We start from the raw sequence: 7118 nt of genomic DNA, 5'->3' as shown, positions 1-7118 counted from the left end.
AATTAGTTTGTTCTCAGCCCAGCTTTCTGTAGTCAGGTGTCTTCATCCCCAAACCCACCACCACTGGCTATAATTTGTGCACATGTTGGTAATCTCAACAAAAGAAGGGCATTCTTCCTTTCAAGGTCTAGGTCAGGGTTCAGGTATATTGGCAGGGTTGTACTGTATAAGAAGCGTGCACTGCTGCTACTTTTGTTATACCTGCTCCATGGATTAAACAGAGGACTTCAGTCTCCAGGACTTTCAATTCAGCACTTTTCAGGTGCTCTAAATTCACACACAAATTATTTATTTACTTATTTTATTCCTTACTTATGCCAAAGGAAGCAGAGGGGGAATGTGTCTGTAATATACAGGAGCGCTGCTCTGTTTGTGATGACTTTCAGGGCCCACTTGCTTCCCCCTGCCCCAGCCGCATTCTAGAACTATAACCCTCTGCCAATTCCTTCCTTATGCTTCCCTCTGCCACCTGTGTACCTGCTAAGGCTAAGTGGGCCTAGGGCTGCTATCTGGATAAAATCTTATTGGAGCAACAACTTGTGCTTCCTAGGGAAGTTTTTGAGTAAGTTTTTTCCTGGTTACTGGAAATATTTTAGCCTTGTTTACAGTATATCCTGAACTTTACTCTCTGGTTTAAACCTGGACACTTCACTCATTATCTTTTCATGATAAATATGGAAATCTTGAGTCTGATCTTACATATGTCAGCATAGCTCCTTTGACTTCAGAGAAATTACTCCTCGATCACACAGATCAGTCTGAGAACCTCAGAGTACTCTTGTATCACCGCCCAAGTTCTTCTGGGGCATTTTTGCGTATCCTTTTCTTGGAGAGATGATCTTGGAGAGACCTCCTTCCTTAGAGGTTTTTAAGATCAGGCTTGACAAGCCCTGGCTGGGATGATTTAGTTGGGAATTGGTCCTGCTTTGCGCAGGGAATTGGACTAGATGACCTCCTGAGGTCCCTTCCAACCTTGATATTCTATGATTCTAATTCTGCCCATAGATTCCAGTGCAACTGGCCCAAGAAGGATCACCCCAATTGTCTAGCTAAGTTAATGAAAATTAAACTTCTTATTCCACACAGAATGTCCATATAATGTTTCATGTCCATGTAATTTTAAAGATATTTGAAATACAATTTAGAGATGTTTGAATAACTGATTTTTCATTTTGCTGGCAATTCCAAAAATAAAACAAAACAAAACAAAAAAAACACCCAAACAAAACAATCATTTCGAGGTGATTTTTTTTTTCCTTTTTCCCCCTTACTGAAACAACCCAGCAAATTTGGACACAAATTCACAAAATATTTTGTTCATCTTGATTCTGCAGTAATTGCAGAATTGAGGCCAATATTGGGAAGTGTGTAATTTATGTTAGAGCTGGGCAAAATTTTTTGACTAAAAGTTTTTGCCCAGCTCTAACACAAATGACATATTTCCCAGTACTGGCCCAAATTCTGCAAATATTTATGCATGTGCTTAACTTTACACGTGTAAACTCCTGATTACAGCCCTAGTTGTTATTTATTGGCAATAATATCTCTCCCCCCCCCATGTAATTAATTTAAAGGAGGGGGGCAGGGAAGATGAATAAATATTTGAAACTCCAGTGAGAGAGCTCTGTGTGGGAATAGCAGATGGAAGGCTAAGAAAGTTTTCCAATAGGAGTCCAAGAACAGCAGAAAAACAGTCAATCAAAACCAGTGGAAAGAACATTTGAACAATAAAGCTTCCTACACTTCCATCTCTGTCATTGTAGCCATAGTGCACCTGGCTCCAAACAATGTCTGTTCTCTTGAAATGTTTGTCTGGTTAGAGATGATCCAGCTGTCAAATATGGAGTCAGGAGAAGTTAAAGATGAGCTGTACAAAACTCTCCAGGCTGATAATGTTTCTGGAAGAGCACAGTGTAAAAGAAATTCATTTAAATCCCACATTCATTTTTAGGGAAATAATAGAAAATATTTATAATCATGGCATGGAGTGAGCCAAACAGTAATCAAGAGCCACCTGCAGGGAGGGATATTTTAGGAGCAAGAACTGAGCTAAAGGAGAGTTGCAAGGAATGCATGCACATACATTATTAAACTATGTTACTGCTATTATTCAAACACACTGTGGCCTGAATTAAAACCTGCCTGCTTGCATGGAGCTAGGAAAGCAGTGTTTATCTCACAACAGCATGACGTTAGTACGCAGCTCTCCTTGTGGAGTTTACAGTTTATATTCTGACCTTCAAGGGCGGCAATTTTGCTGAGGAGACCATATGAAATTTCTTTGAATTGAATAGGCTTTATATTTGTATTTACATCTATAGAAACAAACACTATAAGTTGTTTGCATATTTTATTTACTGCAAAGTTTCAATCTCCATAAACACAGTCCTTTATTTCCCACCCTCAAGAGAATCTATGGGCCAGATCCTCAGCATAGCTTTTGGAGCCAATGGAACTATGCTGATTTACACCAGCTGAGAATCTGGCCCTTATAGCCTGGCTATTGATTCATTATCTTCCAATATGATTTGACATGCTGTATATGAACAATATCTTACCAGTAGTGAAGGATTTGTCTGTCACATTGAAATAATCTCGTTTCAAGCATTCACAGAGAGAAGGAGGGGAAGGAGAAGCCTGTGTCAATATCACGGAGGCACTTGCTTTACCATTTAAGAAGCACCACTAACAGAGTTTTAGAGGGAGATTTGCTCCTCCTCTTCATGGTCACATGTTTGTGCCCTTGTATTGGCCTCCTGAGAATCATGATGTTAGGACCCTTCCTCCCATCCAATCACTCTTTCCAACACACAACTGGATCCCCCTATTATTCCACTAGGTTTCAGGTCTCTAGGATGCTGTTGTCCTCAATTCTTGTGAGTCCCCCTAGTTAGAGCATCTGAACTGGTGGGATGTGGAGGTAGCACCTGCACAGATCCTATGAATGAATGAAAGAAAGAGGCAGAAATCTGAGATCTGATGGAATAGGAGCCCCTGAAATCTTGCTATTTGCACATGCAAGCCAGATTATTAGAGCTTCCCAGATCTGCTGAGGACCCATGATGGTGCAATAGATAGGAGTTAAGGGTGAGCCTGAAGTGTGCCTGACTCAAGGCCATCCAGTTTGCCCTTGTCTTGAAGGCTGTCTATGGCATGGCTGCCTAAGTAGTGGACTGAAGGCCTATTAGATTCTGATTTCAGTTCCACTGGTGTAACCCCAGAATAACTTCACTGAAGTGGGTTAATATTCATATTTGAAACATAAGCACTAAGCCAATAACCTCCATTTTAAACAGATGTTGCTCTTCTTTTTAGGTGTTTTGAACATCCATTAGGTTCTTTATTCCCTGTAACTGCTAAAGCCACTGGCAAGTCATTATTGTTCAATAATTGGAGGACAAAAGAGTGGGAAAAATATCCATCCAGTTCAAAACCTGATACTATTTATTCTTGCCCGTTCTTGATAGGCATGAGAAATAATGGCTTTGTCTTAATCAGAGATTCTTTCTTATATAATAAGTCACTCAAACGTTCTGGTAATGACAGCTTTTTCTCTATTTTTGTATGTAGTGGAAAACTTGTCTCTCCAACCAGTGTCTAATGAATTGGTGCTGACAAGCCTTGTACTAATAGGCTGTGAAGTCTAGTTCTTCCAGAAACCTCCTGAGACTGTCACTTAGAGTTTTAAAGTACTTCTTACCATTCTTGTCTTTTGCCTCATTCCAGATGAATCCCATAAGTTCACATAAAAATGTTTTTAGTTTTAGAAATTCTATATTGCAGATAAAATTGAGGCCCTTTAAGGTGCAGCAGTGAGCACCCTGAGCAAACAAACGTTGAAGGCGCATCTCCAGATCCCATTGGAAAGGCCATGACATCTAAGAAGCCTCTACTAATCCACTTCTAAGGTGAGGGAGATTCAAGGGCACAGGGGCACTGGAATAATTTGTATAGTGGGGGTGCTGAAAGCTAGTGAACAAAAGTGTAAATCATTTGATTTTATTACTTGAAGTCATGAGGTGCTATCTGACTTCCAGCATCCTTCAGGGCACCTGAAGAGGTCGTGTGGTTTGTGAGGGTGCAGGAAAGGTCCAGAGTTGCCAAACTAACCAATTAAGTAAAGAAGACTGGAAGAGTATCTTAACTGGCTCATGCATTTCATTGTGTCAATCATAGTGCACGCTGAAATTGATAAGGAACATAACATTTATTTTAACATTGCTCAATTACTACTGCATTTCTCAACCATTTTTGTTCCCATGGTTAGAAAGAGCATCCATTTCCCATGGAGGGACCTGCACATGTAGCGTATGAACTCTTAAATCCGAGCTGCTCTAATTATCTCAGTGCAAGTTAAAATTGCAGTATGATTTTTTAAATGGCTGAAAACCTCTGTTTGTTTCATGTTTGGCTAACTGAAGAGGAAGAGTGTATTTTAAAAAACAACTATCATAAAAATGCTTTACAAGGTGAAGAGAAGCATGAGAAATTTTAGTGCTGAAAAGTAATTTTTAAAAAAGCAAATAAGATCTGCTGGGGGTGGGATGAGAAGGAGGTTCAGAATGGAAGTACCATTTCAGCCACAACAAGAAGATGGATCACAGCAAATCTCTGCAAATAGTTCTACAATGGGAACTCCAAGCTCCTTAATTTTAGTGGGCAAATAGAGCCATGTTAATAAAAGAGTCGTGTTAAGCAAATCATTATAGAACCAGCATTAAATTTAATCTGTGACTGCTAACAATGTTTTCAAATGAGGTATTAAAATATTGTCTTGGGGGAGTGAATGATTCAAAATAAGAGATGAAATGAAAGAATCCTCAGTTTTTAATGAATTACACTTTATTAACAGCTTGGGAAAGAATCCTTGGTTTGATGTATAGCCTCCAGGGGCAGCAGGTTTGTATAATTTTTGGTGGTGCCCAGAACGGGTCCAAGTCCCACCCGCCCCACAATTGCCTAAGGCTCTGGGAAGGAGTTTTGGTGCAGGAGGGGGTTTGGGGTGCAGGCTCTGGGATGGAGTTTGGGTGTTGGGTGCAGGCTCTGGGCTGGGCCAGAGAGTTGGGGTGTGGGAGGGGGTGCAGGGTGTGGGGCTCGGCCGGGGATGAGGAGTTTGGGGTGCAGCAGCCAGAGAGGAGAACTTCCGCCAGCCCTCACCCTGCTGGCAGCAGTGAGCTCTGGGGGAGGGGATTCCCTTCCCTGCCCAGCCCCCCCAGCACGACAATCACCCAAGCTCCCCCATGCTGCTATTCATAGGAGGTCCAGCCAGGATAAGCCTTTCCCCCCCCCCCGGAGTCGACTCGGAGTCACCTGCCGGGAGGGGAGGGGAGTGTGTTTGCCATGAGCGTCTTCCCCTCCGCAGGCGCAACAGCTGCCTCAGCCTGCATCTGGCGCTGCTCCCTTGTAGCCAACAGTGGCAGGGGCTGGTGAGAGAGCGCAGCGCGGAGCTGCAGGGGGCAGTCGCCCACGGCCCAGGGCAAGCAGGGATGCTCCGGAGGAGGTGTGCGGGGCCGGCGGGGGCAGGGCCGGCTCCAGGCACCAGCGCAGCAAGCTGGTGCTTGGGGCGGCCCTTGGAAGGGGGGCGGCATGTCCTGCTCTTCGGCGGCAATTTGGCAGCGGGTCCCTCTTGGACGGAAAGACCTGCTGCTGAATTGCCATCGATCGCGATCGCAGCTTTTTTTTTTTTTCTCTGCTTGGGGCGGCAAAAACCCTGGAGCCGGCCCTGGCTGGGGGACGCTCTGTGGGAGGTGCATGGGGCGGCAGGTGAGGCCGGGGGAGAGACCCAGGCCCAAACAGTGGTGGAGCCGGGCCCCCACAGGCCCTGAATTTGCTGGAGCCCAGACACCACGGACCCATATAACTCGCCGCCCCTGGTTGCATCAGGAAATGAAATACACTAAGAAATTAAACACTTAAAATAAAGGTGGGGCAGAATCATAAAGTCATGAAGTATGCAGGTCAGCCTTATTATTACTAATCTGCAGTTAGTGACTCGGGTAAAATTTTCAAAGGTACCTAAGTAATTTAGGAGCCTAAGTCCAATTTTCGTACATGACTTAGGCACTTAAGAGCCTAAATGTCATTAAAAGTAAATGGCATGTAAGTCTTTTGAAAATGAAACTTAGGCCCCTAAGTCAATTTTGAAAATTTTACCCCTTGTCCACAATTTGGGGGGAAATGTTGAGATGAATAGGGGATTTAGACACACAAATCCCATTGAAGGCCAATAGGATGTGTGCACCTAAATAACCTAGATGCTTTTGAAAATCACTACCCCTTAATATTCTGGCCACATTTATGAAATTTCTGAACAATTTTTTCATCTTACTACTTTTTGAAGAAAATGAATGCTCCAGCCAACATACACTTTTTAAAAACATGAAATGCGCACAGTATACTTCCCCCCTCTGTTTTTAGAACTATTCTGTGACTGAAAAAGTAATTAGATTTTTTTTAAGAGTTTAAGAACAGCTTCTGATGAGGTGTTCATAGGCCTAATCCTGCAATCAACTCCACACAGGTGCACGTTTGCATCTGTGCGTACCTGAGTGCAAGTTCCGGATCCTTTATGTCCTAGGGATTGATCTTGCACTACACAAAGTCAATAAGAATTTTTCCTTTGACTTGAATGGGAGCAGGATCAAGTTCAATACTTACTCAAGATGTAGACCTACTGAATTTTATGGGACTCTTTGGTGACTAAAGAGTGTATTCTAGCAACGGCATTATATTTGATGGGATTTAAAGGCAGTGGTTCCAAAGCTTAGCAGAGGACTGCTTGGAGCTAAAAATATTTTTCATGATCATCATTGAATTGTGACCTGTGACATGACAGAGTAATATTTTTATACACTTCTGAATATACAATATATTCTACTTGTGCAAAATGTCCCTTGTAGGTTATGTGAGTGTTAGAAGTGAATCTGCTCTACTTGTCTGCAATAGATTAATTCCCCTATATTTCACTGGATACAGTTATGCACCTCAGGGGTGGAGTTACATGAAAGGTGTGTGTATATTTAGGTTGACATTAATTAAGTGTTTCAGTGTGTAATAGGAAAGTGTATTACAGTGAACAGAGAAAGTTTGAGGAGTGTATTTCAGGGGCTTGGAAAAGA

This window comes from Trachemys scripta, chromosome 9 (genome assembly GCF_013100865.1).
Source record: "Trachemys scripta elegans isolate TJP31775 chromosome 9, CAS_Tse_1.0, whole genome shotgun sequence".
Lineage (NCBI taxonomy): Eukaryota > Metazoa > Chordata > Testudines > Emydidae > Trachemys > Trachemys scripta.
This window is presented reverse-complemented; position numbering follows the sequence as displayed.